This window comes from Castor canadensis, chromosome 10, assembly GCF_047511655.1.
Source record: "Castor canadensis chromosome 10, mCasCan1.hap1v2, whole genome shotgun sequence".
Taxonomy (NCBI): Eukaryota; Metazoa; Chordata; class Mammalia; order Rodentia; family Castoridae; genus Castor; species Castor canadensis.
Window position 1 is genome coordinate 69,911,200 of NC_133395.1, and position 17,553 is coordinate 69,928,752.

Genomic DNA, 17,553 nt, shown 5'->3' on the forward strand with positions numbered 1-17,553 from the left:
AGGCATAGATATGGAGCTTTTCTGTGGAAAGACAAAAGACACACACACACACACACACACACACACACTCACACATGTAGACAAAGAGACAGAGATAGAATCCCAGAGAGAAAGGAGAGAGAAGCAAAAAGAGATAGAGAAGAGGCTAGACACAAAGAAGGAGAGCTGGATAGCAATTGGTGCTTTGGTGGGCAGCAGTGATTAGAGATGTCCTTGATATTTTGACTATGTTTTCATGATCATAGAAGAGAGAGGATTTCAGCTAGAAGCATGCTGCACAGGTGACATGTCCATCTGTCTGGGCCTTTTTGCTTATAGACCTGCTCCATACCTGTCTCCCTCTTCCTGCATCTGTTCCTTACCCACCTCCTTTCTTTCTAATGATAAGAAGCAGTGCATGCTGAAACTCATGTTTTTTGGTTCATGTTAAATATACAGAAACTTTGTGAGCTGATATTTAAGCTGTTAGTGACTTGAGATCAGCCATGGCCACAGGATTACACTTTGGAAATTGTCAAGTGGGAGTTTTCACTTCTATCCCTGGAGAGTCAATTTACCAACATACCACTGAGACAGCACTGGCTGGATAAAATTTGCATGCAGTTTATATCACTTTCTTATTCATTCATATTTGTGATTGTCCAAAATCAAGAGTACAGTTGGTCATTGGGCTAATATTACAATTTAAAACAATATGCAAATCCAAGACCCAAACATCTGCATTTAGTATTTGACAGAGACCTGCCTACCATCACTTCCAGGGGACCATCCCAAGAAGAGCTAGGGAAATTGCAAACTGCCTTTAATTATCTTGAAATAAAAATAAAAAAGACACAGGGAAAGTATATTGTACAGACTTACTCATAATTAAGCCAAACTGAAGATGCTAATTTTAATGGATAATAACTTTACAATTCTGAATTAACTACCACTTGTCCCGTTTTGAGTGAAAATGGCCATACAGTTTCTATTGTACTTACTTGTGTTTTGGGTCTTTTTGATTGTATTAATAATATACATGATATTTCTTTATAAACTAGCTATTCATTTGTTTTAATTTTTTATATTCATAACTTTAATAATAAAATTTCAAGTTTGCTTTGTTCACTAGTGGCCAGGACAAAACCATCATCTCCTTCTCCCAGCATTTGCCAGGATGTCTCACATCCATTTAAAGGATTGTCAGTTGCTCATTTATTTTTATAGCTTAAAGTGTTTTAGAAATGTGGAAAATACTTTATATTTGATAAAGCTTTGTATTCTTAAGTAGTACTAACAGTTATTGAGTGCCAACTCTGTAACAGACTCTGGCTGGCACTTTATATATTTTATGTTTCTAAAACCTTATAGCAATCCTATAAGGTAGATCTTATTACGCCTCACTCAGAACAGTTTAATTACTTGCCCAGGGTCACACAAATATTAAGCATAAGTGGTTTAAGTTGCTTGATTCCAAAATTTAAGCTCTTTACACTATAGCATGATGCCTCCCATGTATTAAAGAATTTTAATCTTCCTATTACTTTGTGCAAATGCAAAGCAGGATTTATCACTATTTTACAGATTAAGTTTGGTTTTTTTTTTTAATGCAACAAGTAACTCATAATCAGATTGCTAGAAAGGTCCTCTGACTTCTCATCCAGCACTCCTCCCATATGGCTGAAATGTGAGCGCAATTACAAAATTAAAATGAGGTCATCCTATCTGACTTTAATGCGAAACTTTAGGAGGACATTATTTCAAACTGACAAAAACTTCTTCAGAATTGAATACAAACCACATATAAATATCTTTAACTGGCTCATATTTGAAAAGTATGAGTGTATCCCAAGAAGAAGTCTTCAGTTGCTGTCTGCTTCAATCAGAATGTTTGGCACACAGAGTGTTTTGTTAATTGAACCAATCCTGTTGTTTATGGGAAATGTCATTTCTCGCCATCTCTGGTTTTTACTGATCTGTAGAAATATAGCACCTGGAATCCTTCTCCCATTGTCTGCCTTAAGAAAAAGGTGATGAACTTTTGGGTGTTCATTTAAGAGTTACTCTTAGTGACATTGAAGATAATTAATTCTCTCTCATCCAAAGAACTTTAGTCACCCAACTCTACACTTTGCATTTGCAATAAAAGAAAGTAGGAAAGTGAAGGGGGAAAATGCAGAAGACAAAGAAGGAGAATTTTCAGAGAGGGTTTCAGGTACCCATCGATGCTCCCCATTGCCAATGATTGAGAGAAGCCCCCACCACTTTCTTTATCTGGGGCGTCTCAAAGGATCACTGCAAAAAGGAATTGTTACCCCCCTGGGAACATGAAGAGGCAAATGGAGACCAATTTGCCTATCTTCAAAACTATGCCACTGATGAAAGTGTTTTTTTTTTTTTTTAGAAAAAGCAGTTAAAAGAGCCAAAACTGAAAGTCATAATGTGAATCTTCAAATCTCCCATTCTGATCATTAAAGATGAAGGTACTTGGGCTTAAAAAGAAAAAAAAAAAACTGATTTGTAGGAACATAGCACCTAATTTCCAGCTGACAGCCCACTGTGGGGTTCCCAGCCATGCTGTGCAGTAGGAGAGATTAATTAATGGTTTAAAGGGGTCCAGCCCCTAGAGAGCTGCCCCTTCCTTTTGTTTCCTTCTACTCCTGCCTAAGCTATCAGGCTGCACATCCAACCTGCACCACTCCGACCCCTCACTTCTAACAAGTGGGCCCAGCAGGGAGTGGGTGAGAAGTTCTGTCAGACACAGAGCTGCCAGGCTGTGCAGCAGACACAGGCTGGGCAGTTTATCACCAGGACATAACAACTGCACACTTCAGCAACAACAACAAAAAAGTATTGCAGAGGGAACTAGAAGATCATGCTATGTGATTTTATACGGCATGCCATTACATCACATTACATCATCTATTTATGTCACTGATAAATAAGATCCACAGTGAGTCAACTCATCTTTACAGTTTAGCAAATGATATTCTTAACTGTCTAATAACAATACAGAGCCTCTTTATATCATCACGTGTATTACCAGGGACCACTGGCAATAAAATAATAGGAAACGCCCTTGAAAAAACATTCTCTCTCTCTCTGCAGTGCTAGTGATCAAACCCAGAGCCTTGTGGATGTTTAGACAAGTATTCTGCTGAGCTGCATTCCAGCCATTAAAAACAAATTTGATCACACAAAATACATTCATTACAGACATACACACACACACACATACACACGTCCTTTGAAATCGTCACCTGTGCAGGACTCAAGCTTATAACCTCAGTGCTGTAGAAAAGCAGAGTGTTTTCGAAGCTCTTCCTTTTTTTATGGTCAGTACTGGAGCCAGTCCATGAGGCTCACAAGAAACCCAGTCTTTTGTATTTTAACTTTTTTAGCCTCAATGGAAGTATCCTGTTTGATCACACACATTATTTACTCACTTGATTTTGGATCTTTTCCAGAGTCTAATCAAAGGATGATGACTCATCACTGTTCAGTGTTTTCAGGAAATGGTCCTAGGCTGTGAAGGCCTAAAACTCCAGACATGAGGCCTGAGCAATCATGGTGGCACTGGGGGGACTGTAGAGGTGATCACTTTCTATAGACCATGCATGTTTGTTCTGATAAATCATTCAGGAGTAGGTTCTAAGGATTTTGAGTTATACCTGGGACACATTCTTTTCTTGAGAGTGCTAAAGGAACAGTATCTTGAAGGACAGGGAAGTCTAAAATAACAAGGTTTGGTGTACTGAGATCACTGAATAAATGATGAATGAATGAATAAATGAACAAATGAATGAATGAATGGGATGGGATAGGAGCTGGTTAGGTAAGAAGCTTCCCTGCCACCTGCCTCTTGGCTGCAAGCAGTAAGTCTGAAAAAGTGGTGAAAAAATAAACGCCCTTTGAAATATACTTTTATTCTATTTGTTTGATGCCCAATATTGATAACCTTTCTCTGATGAAAAAGTTTACTTTGCGGTGTAATATTTATTTTTACTGTGCTTCATTCAATGTCTGCACGCTTTGGAATGGATGAAGCCACCTTTGGGGGTGTTCTGTTTTCTAGCACTTATAACCCATTAATGAAAGATTTCCTGGTCTCTGCATTTAAATCTGGGTCAAGGGCCTTTGTTCCCTGCTGTGCTAGCTGTGTTTTCTTGGATGAGTTACTTAACTTTTCTAAAGTACATCTCTAAAACTGGGTTAATCATTATTGTCTCTCAGGGTTATTGTGGGGATTACATAAAACTGAATGATTGGATTGGTGTAAATGTATGGTAATGTCTGCCTGAGGAGGCATTCAGGCAAATTTAACCAAAAAAAAAAAAAAAAGGAATGTAGTTATTACCGAAGACACAAGTGCTTTAAAATGTTTGAAATTTTTGTTTAGCAGCTCTTATTTCTCCATTGGTTTCCTATACATAATGAAGATAAACTTTTAACCAAAATACCAAATAGCTGTCTCTAAACCTGACTCTCTTTTAAGCCTTTCCCTCTGCTATGATAGTGTCCCAGACCCTTTGTGGTCACTGGGATGCTTCCTGTATCTCTAATAAAAGTAATATCCCATTGCTTTGTTTAGTAAAAGTACATTTAATTGATCATGGCCAATGCTAATACAAATTTTAAGGTAATAGAACAATTTTAGATACACAAATTCATTATGGAGATATGCCTGGACACTGTGAGAATCTGGGGGATGAAAAGGAGAAAATTAGACAAGTGCAGTCTCTCCTGTCATGGCAGTGACAGGCTCTTGGGGAAGACAGGTATCTATCAGACAGTCACAGGAATAAATATGTGACTCTCAACTGAAACTTGTGTTATGATGGGAATGTATATGGTTACCACAAGAGTGTTCACAAGAATTGTGACCTGGCCAGTGAGGTGGAGAAGTGATTCCTGAGCTGAGAGCTGAAGATGTCACTGAGTGCAGAGAAGGTGAGAGCTCCCCAGACAGAGGGTGGAAGGAGCAGTGTGTACACAGCAAAGCGAGCAGGGGAACAGGAGCCTGAATGGGCAGAGCTGCAGTGGGATCAGGAGGAGTCTCAGATGAAGCTGCAGAGGTGAGCAGGGAAGGTATCTCCTGAAGAAACAAGGGAAAAATGTTTAGTGTTTAAGCCCATGAATGACGTGGTCAGACTGACATCCCAAAAGACCAACCTAGAGTGTCTACCAGGGCTATTTTTGGAGAATCATAATAGAATATATGTTTTGAACTTAATCAAACACAATTCATAATTTCACCATGCAGTTGGATTTTTGAAAATTAAGTCTTAGTCACATGTGGCATATCTGTTAGATAGCCACTGAGTTATTTTTTATAGTTAGTAGATGAGTCCACAAGAAACACAGATTATATCTCATAATAAGAAAACATGAATAATTGAAAAGCAAGTCAACTTAATTAACTTAAAAATCAAATGGGAATCACTGACACAACAACCATCAACAGAAAATGAGTAGTCGATTGTCCCAGTCAACATCTTGGGGAAAGAAATGTTTTTCTTTAAGCCAGGCTTGGTGGTGCACATCTAAAATCTCAGCACTTAGAGAGACAGAGGCAGGAGGAAAGTGAGTTCAAGACCAGCCTGGGCTATATAGCAAGACACTGTCTCAAAAATATTTTTTCTTCAAATATACAAATTTGTGGTACTTTAAATACTTAACTCACCACCTCTGTGAGCACCTTTCAATGTCAGTAATAATCTCAGAGTGTCCACAGTTGACATGATTGTTCCAAACAGATACACATTGAAGCTTCAGATTTATTCACTCATCAAAAGTCAATATATCTGAGGTCATGTCTTAGCAATGCATATCTAATTTCATTGTTTAATGTCACAGAGAATAATGCTGCACTGAAAATCTCCCCGAGTAAAAATAGTTCAAAGCCTTAGATATTAGCCCCATTATTCTAGCTCATATTTGAAAGGGTGAAATTAAAAACCAAATAAAAGAATCTCAATTTTCTTTTACAGTTTTTTTAGTAAGTAGATTTATTTATAATATTCCAAGGGTAGGTAGGTCTTTGTATCAATACAACTTGTTTTAGATTAATTAAGGAAGCTAGCGTATTTTTTCTAATAATATATTAATATATTATAAGCTGATATATAATTTCTAACCATCAAGCATATTATCTTAACTCATTACAATAATGCATGAGAAGCTGTTGACTAAGGGTATTTCTGCTCAGATTGAATTTTGACAGTTTTGTGTTTCTAAGGAAATAGGTTTATTGTCAACAAAAGATGTACCAAAACAGTGCAAAAACATTTGCCAAAAATAATCCAGCTTATTACAAAATGTGATTCCGAATGTCCTTGCAGTCTTGAGGCAACAACTAAAAGGAGTTGACGTTTCTTGTAGAATTGACTCCACTTAATAAACTCACCATAAAATGTACGTGAAACAAACATTTCCTGTGGTACAAACTGGATGATTCACCTTTAGGTCGTGTCAGTTTTGAAAGGCAATGTCGTAGGTGAGGAATGGATCTGCTAGTGAAGAATTGATTAAACTTTTGCTTTCTCTGCCAATATGTAATCATATGTGGAGAAGCCTTATTTGCCTCAAATTTGTGGCAGTGGAATGTGGATTGGGTTGTAATTTGATTTTGCATTATTTATGAAGAAAGTCATTGCTAATGTGAAGTTCTCAATATATTTGAAAGATTTTTTTTTTGGCATGGCCAACATTCAATATTCATTGTTCTAGACATACAATTTTTTTTTTTAAAAAACCTGGTGAGTTGTCAGGTTATTTTCAACGGAATAGTACTAGATCAACTCATTTCTTGTGCTGTGTTAAATCATGAAAGCAAAGCTCTCAGTACACCTGGTTTACAGGCATAATCTAATGGCCTTCATATTTTATTGATACATATGTAATCTGAATAGATATCTAGACAACATGGCAGTTTCCTTTAATGTGTATAACTATAGGCAAATTTACCAATCAAACTGAATTGGTGGGAGTTCAGTGAAGGAACATTCTTTGCCTTAGTTTATCTCTTTTTCTTCCCTGTGCTACTATCCAGGCTCAAACCCGATCACCTTTGACTTAGATTTTTAAATTTTAAAATTGTAACAATTTACAATTCACCTCCATGTTGCTGCTAGAATGAGCTTTTGGAAATGCAGATTAAATCATGTCAGATTTTTTTTGGAAAACATTGAAGTTCAGTTCTTCTCAGAACAATATCTAAGGTCCTTAATCATGGTGTTTAAAGCTGCTCTCTACTCATCTACCCATGCCACTCTCTTTACCTTCCTTGCTTTAGCTGCTGTGCTAATTATGCCCAAACATGTCTTACCCTCTTCCCTATTCTGGGCATTTGATATAAATGGAATTCTATCTTATGTGGCCCTTTTGTTTCTTCTGTATAAAAATTTAGCATGTTTTCTTGGTTCATTCATGTTGCAAACCAATATCAGTACTTCATTCCTTTTCATGTTTTTATTGAATAAACATACCACATTTTATTTATCCATCAATCAGCGATGGACATTGGGTTGTTCTGCCTTTTAGCTATTAGGAATTATGTAATCATGAACATTCATTCACACTTTTTTTTGTAGCGAGAGGTTTTCAATTCTCTTGAGAACATAGCTTCATTCTTCTGTGTTGACAGTCTTTTTCTTTCAGCACTTTGACTATATCATCCCACTGTCTTCTAGTCCTCACTGTTTTCAATGAAAAGTCATATTTTAATCTTATTCCAGATACCTTGTATATGGTAAGTCACTTTTCTCTTGCTGCTTTCAAAATTCTGTCTTTGAAGTTCCACCTCACACCTGCTAGGATGGTGGCTATAAAAAAGAGAGATTGTAGCAAGTATTGGCTGGAATGGGGAAAACTTGGAACTCTCATACCTGTCCAATGGAAATGTAAAGTGATGCAATCACATTACAGACTGTTTGGCAGTTCCTCAAAATATTAAACATCCATGTTTTCATATGATCTCAAAATTCTACTCCTGGGTATATACCCAAGAAAAATGAAAGCATGTGTTTGCCAAAAAAAAAAGTGTACATGAATGTTCATGGCAACATTATTGCTAATGATTATTAGTCTCAGTCTTAATAATATTCCCAATATTATTATTCTAGCCAAAATAAGAAAAGTCATCTCAACTGGAGAATGTACAAAAAAAATGCGGTACTATGTTTCTACACATTCATTTAAAAAGGAATAAAGTACTGATACTTCTTACAAAACAGGTGGACCTTATGAAAATTATTATCCTAATGAAGAAAGTCAGATGCCAAGGACCACTAGTATATGATTCCACTTATATGACATGTCCATAACAGGCAAATCTGTAGAGAGAGAAGGCAGATTGCCAGCTGGCTAGGGCTGGGTTTTGCTGGGGAAAAGGAAGAAACTGCTAGTGGGCACAGGTTTCTTTTTGGGCATTGATTGTGGTAGAGTTGTAAAACTGTGCAAATAACTAAAAATTACCGAATTCTATACTTCAGATATAACAGATTCTATCATTGTGTTCCGCTTCTGACGTTTTGACCGTGATACATCTAAACATTAAACACTGTGTATTGGTGCTATGTGTGGTGCACTGACCTTCTTAGAGAGGCAGATCAAGACTACGCATTGGTTTGGGGGAAATTTTCAGCCATTATTTCTTCAAATGTTTTTATTTAACCATTCTTTCCCTGCCCCTTCTTAGACTCTTGTTATGTGTATATTTCTATGCTTGCTGATCTTCTGCAGGTTATTAGGCTCTTTACTATCTTCATTATTTTTCCTTTCTAGCTTTCAGACTGGGTAATCCCAGCTCACCTGAGGAAAAAATGAATAGGAATGGGTCAAGGAAAATGCCACAATGCACAGTCTTTGGTTAGTTCCTAGCTCCCCAAAATAACTGATTTTAATCATCTTTGTCATTGTTTTGCTTGCTTTTGTGGAGGAGCAATTCCAGAAGTGCTTCCTCAACCACATGCTATTTTAAGTCAATGCCTCTTCTCATTTTCTCAACCTAAAGATTGTGGTCACATTTTATGAAATTTATTCAATAACTATTTACCTGGCAGTATTATGAGCCATTTGTTGAGTGCTAAAGATTACAGTGTGCTTTAAACTAACTTTTAAAACCAGGCACCTCTAATATGAATTCCTTTTGTATTTACCATTTTTGTATCATTAAGAGTCAGGAGGGATTGAATTAGGAGTTTGTAAAGAAAGGAGGGTGGGCTGGTGGAGTGGCTCAAGTGGTAGTGTGACTGCCTAACAAGCATGAGGCCCTGAGTTCAAACCCCAGTACCATAAATAAATAAATAAATAAACAGGGAAAGAAAATCTCTCGTATAATACAAACCTAATTCATACTTGAACTTTCATAAACAAGGTATGAAATTGTGAAAAGTGCTATTGGGTGCATGCGTGGTTAGAGATATGAAGAAAAGATGCCATGCGAAAAGAAGTGATGTAATTGTTATATAAGTTTAATTACATAGATGCATTAATTAGTAAGGTGTATAATCAGTGTAGTAAAGAAATAGGCTAGTTTGATACCTTCAATAATACCCAGGATAGCTAATTATCTGTTAATTTATCAGTTATAGTTTTATATAAAAGTCATTTGGGGATATATACGTATGTGTGTGTGTGTGTGTGTGTGTGTGTGTGTGTGTGTGTGTGTGTGTGTGTGTGTATTTCAGTAGAAAGGCCCAGAGCTTAAGTATGACAGTGGCCAAGATATTTGAAAACTGAGTTCTGCTTAAAACCATCAGGACTTGGATCTTGGGACTGCAGAACAGTTTGTTTTCAATCATAGCAACCATATTATTAGTTCCTATAATAACTAAAAGAACACAATCTGAAAAGGTTAAGGATCAGCTTAATTAAAGTGTTGAAGAAAATGACAGTAAGAAATTAATTCAGAGAGTATCTTTAACATTAATCATGGAAAAAAAGCAACTAATTTTGGTGTAGTACTTAGAAATAGCAAAATGAGAATAAATTTGCATTTCAATTAGATCCAAAGATAACCACATACATTTCAAGATAAATTTAAAATCCTGACATAAGCGATTGGCTCCATAGTGGATATGTGCTATTTGCATTTTTAGTGCAAGGAAACGCATTCAGTCAAAGGTCATATGGAAAGTACTATCAACTTCCTAAATATTAAACTAAACTTGGGGAGGATTGTTCATACAAGTTCACTTCTAATGTATACAATCTGTATGAAAGCGAATTAAGTGTGAATGAAGAAAACATTTGAGAAAGGAATAAAACCTTTGAATTTTTGTAAATGTTGATCACCAGTCTTTTTCCCCTTTAAAAACCATAGTTTCCACTAAATAATTTCACATGGGAAAATATTTATAGATAGCCTTATGAAAATACCTGTAATAAATTAGCACATTTGAAATCAAAGTCAATTGAATCTGGTTATGTATAAAAGAAAAGCATAAATTTTGATTCATGACATTTGTTCAATTGAGCAAACATGTAAAAACAAATTATATAAACATTTGGCAGACTCAATCTGAGGATGGCTAAAGCATGATTAATGATTTTTAAATACTCATAGAAAAAACAGTTTAATTCCTTAGGAATGCTTCAAATAATTACCAGTTAACTAAAGTTATAGACTCCACACATGTATGGAGATATCACAATGAAACCCCTTACTTTGTACAATAAATATATTACTAGTCAAAGGAATTTTAAAAAGAAATAAGTAAAATTTTTTTATTTTTGCTTAAAAAGGCAAAATTATGACAAAAATCAAATCCGTGGCTGTGTTAGACCACAGTGCAGTGAGTCAAACACAAAGGAACCAGAAGGGGGATTTCAGCAAGAAGGTCTATTCTGTATCATCTGTATCTGTGGTGGTGACCTCATGATTATATACAGATAACAAAATTTATCAAACTGAAAAACATAACTGTGTTATAGATTCCACAAGAAAATGGAATTATAAATTTTAAGCCAGAAATCAAATTTGCTCCCTTAAAAGTGATTTTTATTTATATTTCATTGAAGGGAAAGAATATGAAATCACCAGAAAGCTTATGTACGGATGTGATTCTTATGTTGGGACATGTACAATCCATAGGGCACACAACAACAATTGGTTTTAATTTGTGATCATAATTGTGTAATGTAGACAAATCACCAACTTGGAAGAACCACTCTAACATATGAAAATACTTGTTTAATACAATAGATTTTCCTGTTGAATAAAAGAATTTTAAAACTTTCGAGTGGCAGGGGACATTAAGTTTTCCTGGCAGTGGCTGCAATAATGATGTGAAATAAACCATGCATGTTCATTATCCATGGCAAATAGAGTAGGAATTGTCAATATGTGAAATTGATCTTGGATGATAGAAAATGGCATCTCCCAGCTCAGAGGGCTCTTACAAATCAGATGGTACAAGCTGTGGGTCATTGCTTCAATTCTTTTCTTATAACACAGACTTTGAAGTGTGTGTGTGTGATCTGATAGAGTATATGATAGAAAGTTGGGGTGGTGGTACATAAATAACATTCAGCTGCTTTTGTATGGTAAAAAGAAAACTGAATAAACTGTGAATTCTGACACCTAGCATAGTAGGCGAGAGGGGTTCTGGTAACCCAATGTGGTGTTAGTGAAACCACCATCCCAATGAATAGTTTCAGAAATTGGGACTGCAATTTCATACATAAAATGATAGTGAGCAGGATTTCATTTTTTAGTGATTCTGAGGTCATATTTGAATCATATAATACTCCCACAGTGATCATGACAACACTTGCCATCAAGTCATACATTTTAAATGGATATTCTGGTTAAAGGACAATTCTTGTTTTCCAGGATTGCTGGATTTTATGTAATTGCAAAAGTTGTAGAATTTCCTGATTGTGTTACATTTTATCTTTATCAGCCTGAGCTGACATTTGCTCATGACATTATGTTTCTTCTGTGTCTGTCTTTGGAGTTTTGCTTTTCTGTTAACTAAGGTTATAACCACTTCTTTTGAAAGGTTGTGGCAACCGTTCCACCCTGTCAGGAACTTCAATTTTTTTAATTAAAAATTGCTACAGTGATTGTTTTCTTCATTTTATTTATTTCCAAAATTGTTATTACCTTCCAAAAATCAGCTTAGCTTTCAGAGGTATTCATGTGTTTTGTTATCCAGCTTCTTTGTTTTTTTAATGGCTATGACATTTTATTTTATTTATTTATGTATTTATCATATTGTTGAACTGGGGGTACATTGCGACATTTACAAAAGTTCTTATGATATATTTTAGTTAAATTCACCCCCTCCATCATTCTCCTTTATCGCCCCTCTCCCGCTTCTTAAAATAGTTTCAACAGGTCTCATTTAACCATGTTCATACATGAGTACATTTTAATTCCACCGTAGTCACCTTCCTTCACCCCTTTCCTGTATTCTCCCCACTTCCCACTGGTACCAATCCCCAGGCAGGACCTGTTTTACCTTCCCATCCTTTGTTTTTGAAAAACGATACTTCTGTTTGTTTAAGATAGCATGCAGGGAGTTTCATTATGCCGTTTCCCTGTATGTATGTGTTATATCCTAAATTGGTTCATCCTCTCCAATTTTCTCCTTATTATCCAGCTTCTTAGTGTTCGTGCTCTTCAAGTATTATGCAGTTGCTAGAACTCTGCTGGATGTTGCTGTGTAGAGCTGCCCTGTTTAATATGATGCCGCCAGTCATAGATGGTTACTGAACACTTAAAATATGGCTAGTCTGAATTGGGATGTGCATCAGTGTAAAACTTGCACCCCATGTCAAAGACTTCATACAGAAATTATAAAATATTTATATATTTTTATATTGCTTGAACATTAGTGTGATGACATTGTAGATATATTGGATTAGATAAAATGTACTAGTAAACTTAATTTTCATCTATTTTTCTCCTTTAACATTGTCACTAAAATTTTTTAAATTGCATCTGTAGCTTGCATTACATTTTTATTGAATAACTGTGATTTAGAGGATAAGGTTATTGTAGAAACCATGAAATAAACTCAGGGCACTTCTTCTGACATGCATTGCTGATGACATGAATCCTGAGAAGAGGAAGTCTTGATAAGGACGATGATTTATTTGGCAATTACTCTCCTTTCTACCATTGTGCATACGTGCAGGCAGCTTGCCTGATTTGCTTTGCTTAATTACTGGACTGAGAAATCTTCTTGATGCAGTAGGGTGTAGAGTCATTGAGCTATTTAGAGTTACTTTTAATGGCGACTCTTTGACTTTTTGATCATTATTAGCTGACTCATATGACTCAGGGAAATGATGGCAGAAGAGGAAGGCAGAGTTTGCTAAACAAATGGAAAAGATGCTGCACTGACTAGAGATTACATTTGCAAACCTGTTCTATAGACGTATAGCAACTTATATGCTACCTACAATTCCGAGCCTGGAGCTACATGAATAGTGATTTTAACCATTTACCATAAATGCAAATTTTACTACACAGTTGATCTGGGTGTTTATATCAATATTTCTTGGCAAAGCATCTAAGTGAAATTGTCCAAGTTGCAACCTTCTGAGGGCTGCGTACATTACGCAAATACATATGTGACAGTATTCAGTGTCCTAGTTAATGAGCAATTTTCTGGTTAACAGTATCTGATTTCTAAACCCTTTTATACTTAGATTTGCAGAAATGTAAGAGAATTAATATGGTCACAAGGACAGTCTTCTAATAAATAAATGATATTTTTTGTTTTTAGTTTGAGTAAGTAGGAGGACTTAATTTAGACAGAGAGAGATGGTGAAGGCAATTTCAGTCACTTTTGGAAATGGTGAGCTGTGAGAGGGTGAAAGAAAGGAATGAATTGCAGGTGAGCCCCAGCTTGGTGGCACAAGGTAAGGATGAAAGACACTGGTGTCAGGATACTCTACCCAGCAAAACTATCATTCAAAATAGATGGAGCAATAAAAGTCTTCCATGATAAGCAGAAACTAAAACAATATGTGACCACAAAGCCACCACTACAAAAGATTCTGCAAGGGATTCTGCACACAGAAAGTGAAACCTAACTTAACCATGGAAAGACAGGCAGCACCAAACCACATGAAAAGAAAAAGCAAGACAGTAGAGAGTAACCTCCACTTAGGTACACACAATCAAACCTTCAAACAACTAAGACAACTAAATGACAGGAATCACCACATACCTATCAGTACTAACACTTAATGTTAACGGACTTAATTCACCCATCAAAAGGCACCGCTTGACGAAATGGATTAAAAAGGAAGATCCAACAATATGTTGCTTACAGGAGACCCACCTCACTGACAGAAATAAGCATAGGCTTAGGATGAAAGGCTGGAAGAAGATTTACCAAGCCAGAGGCCCCTGAAAACAGGCAGGAGTAGCAATACTTATCTCTGACAAAGTAGACTTCAAACCTACATTGATCAAATGAGATAAAGAAGGACATTCCATGCTAATAAAAGGGGAAATAGACCAAAAGGAAATAATAATCATCAATCTGTATGCACCGAATGTCAACGCACCCAATTTCATCAAACATACTCTGAAAGACCTAAAAGCATACATAAACGCCAACACAGTGGTTGTGGGAGACTTTAACACCCCATTATCATCAATAGATAGGTCATCCAAACAAAAAATCAATAAAGAAATCCAAGATCTAAAATATGCAATAGATCAAATGGACCTAGTAGATGTCTACAGAACATTTCATCCAACCTCTACACAATATACATTCTTCTCAGCAGCCCATGGAACCTTCTCCAAAATAGATCATATCCTAGGGCACAAAGCAAGTCTCAGGAAATATAAGAAAATAGAAATTATACCATGCATACTATCTGGCCACAATGCAGTAAAAGTAGAACTCAACAACAAAAGTAAAGACAAAAAACATGCAAACAGCTGGAAACTAAATAACTCATTACTTAATGAAAAATGGATCATTGGTGAAATAAAAGAGGAAATTAAAAAGTTCCTGGAAGTCAATGAAAATGAAAACACAACCTACCGGAACCTATGGGACACAGCTAAGGCAGTCCTGAGAGGAAAGTTTATAGCCATGAGTGCATCTATTAAAAAGACTGAAAGATCCCAAATCGATGACCTAATGATACATCTCAAACTCCTAGAAAAACAAGAACAAGCAAGTCCCAAAACAAATAGGAGAGAAATAATAAAAATAAGAGCTAAAATCAATGAAATAGAAACCAAAAAAACCATACAAAGAATTAATGAAACAAAAAGTTGGTTCTTTGAAAAAATAAACAAGATCGATAGACCCCTGGCAAACCTGACTAAAATGAGCAGAGAAAAAACCCAAATTAGTAGAATCAGGAATGCAAAAGGGGAGATAATAACAAACACCATGGAAGTCCAGGAAATCATCAGAGACTACTTTGAGAACCTATATTCAAATAAATTTGAAAATCTAAAAGAAATGGACAGATTTCTAGATACATATGATCATCCCAAACTGAACCAAGAGGAAATTAATCACCTGAATAGACCTATAACACAAAATGAAATTGAAGCAGCAATCAAGAGTCTCCCCAAAAAGAAAAGTCCAGGACCTGATGGATTCTCTGCAGAATTCTATCAGACCTTTAAAGAAGAACTGATACCAATCATCCTTAAACTGTTCCATGAAATAGAAAGGGAAGGAAAACTGCCAAACACATTTTATGAAGCCAGTATTACACTTATCCCAAAACCAGGCAAAGACACCTCCAAAAAGGAGAACTATAGGCCAATCTCCTTAATGAACATTGACGCAAAAATCCTCAACAAAATAATGGCAAACTGAATTCAACAACACATCAAAAAGATTATTCACCACGACCAAGTAGGCTTCATCCCAGGGATGCAGGGGTGGTTCAACATACGAAAATCAATAAATGTAATAAACCACATTAACAGAAGCAAAGACAAAAAACACTTGATCATCTCAATAGATGCAGAAAAAGCCTTTGATAAGATCCAACACCATTTCATGATAAAAGCTCTAAGAAAACTAGGAATAGAAGGAAAGTACCTCAACATTATAAAAGCTATGTATGACAAATCTACAGCCAGCGTTATACTTAACAGAGAAAAACTGAAACCATTCCCTCTAAAATCAGGAACGAGACAAGGATGCCCACTATCTCCACTCCTATTCAACATAGTACTGGAATTCCTAGCCAGAGCAATTAGGCAAGAAGAAAGAATAAAAGGAATACAAATAGGTAAAGAAACTGTCAAAATATCCCTATTTGCAGACGACATGGTCCTATACCTTAAAGACCCAAAAAATTCTACTCAGAAGCTTCTAGACATCATCAATAGCTATAGCAAGGTAGCAGGATATAAAATCAACATAGAAAAATCATTAGCATTTCTATACACTAACAATGAGCAAACTGAAAAAGAATGTATGAAAACAATTCCATTTACAATAGCCTCAAAAAAAATCAAATACCTAGGTGTAAACCTAAAAAAAGATGTGAAAGACCTCTACAAGGAAAACTATACACTTCTGAAGAAAGAGATTGAGGAAGACTATAGAAAGTGGAGAGATCTCCCATGCTCATGGATTGGTAGAATCAATATAGCAAAAATGTCAATACTCCCTAAAGTAATCTACATGTTTAATGCAATTCCCATCAAAATTCCAATGACATTTATTAAAGAGATTGAAAAATCTACTGTTAAATTTATATGGAAACACAAGAGGCCACGAATAGCCAAGGCAATACTCAGTCAAAAGAACAATGCAGGAGGTATCACAATACCTGACTTCAAACTATATTACAAAGCAATAACAATAAAAACAGCATGGTACTGGCACAAAAACAGACATGAAGACCAGTGGAACAGAATAGAGGACCCAGATATGAAGCCACACAACTATAACCAACTTGTCTTTGACAAAGGAACTAAAAATATACGATGGAGAAATAGCAGCCTCTTCAACAAAAACTGCTGGGAAAACTGGTTAGCAGTCTGCAAAAAACTGAAACTAGATCCATGTATATCACCCTATACCAAGATTAACTCAAAATGGATCAAGGATCTTAATATCAGACCCCAAACTCTAAAGTTGATACAGGAAAGAGTAGGAAATACTCATGAATTGGTAGGTATAGGTAAGAACTTTCTCAATGAAACCCCAGCAGCACAGCAACTAAGAGATAGCATAGATAAATGGGACCTCATAAAGCTAAAAAGCTTCTGTTCATCAAAAAAAAAATGGTCTCTAAACTGAAGAGAACACCCACAGAGTGGGAGAAAATGTTTGCCAACTATACATCAGACAAAGGACTGATAACCAGAATATATAGGGAACTTAAAAAACTAAATTCTCCCAAAACTAATGAACCAATAAAGAAATGGGCAAGTGAACTAAACAGAACTTTCTCAAAAGAAGAAATTCAGGTGGCCAAAAACACATGAAAAAATGCTCACCATCTCTAGCAATAAAGGAAATGCAAATTAAAACCACACTAAGATTCCACCTCACCCCTGTTAGAATAGCCATCATCAGCAACACCACCAACAACAGGTGTTGGCAAGGATGCGGGGAAAAA

The 17,553-nt window shown here is 35.9% G+C and overlaps 1 protein-coding gene across 5 annotated transcripts in view; it reads left to right on the forward strand.

Moving 5' to 3' along the window:
* Dclk1 (doublecortin like kinase 1) overlaps nucleotides 1–17,553 on the forward strand; it is a 341,030-nt gene that overhangs the window by 102,072 nt on the left and 221,405 nt on the right. The window lies entirely within an intron of this gene.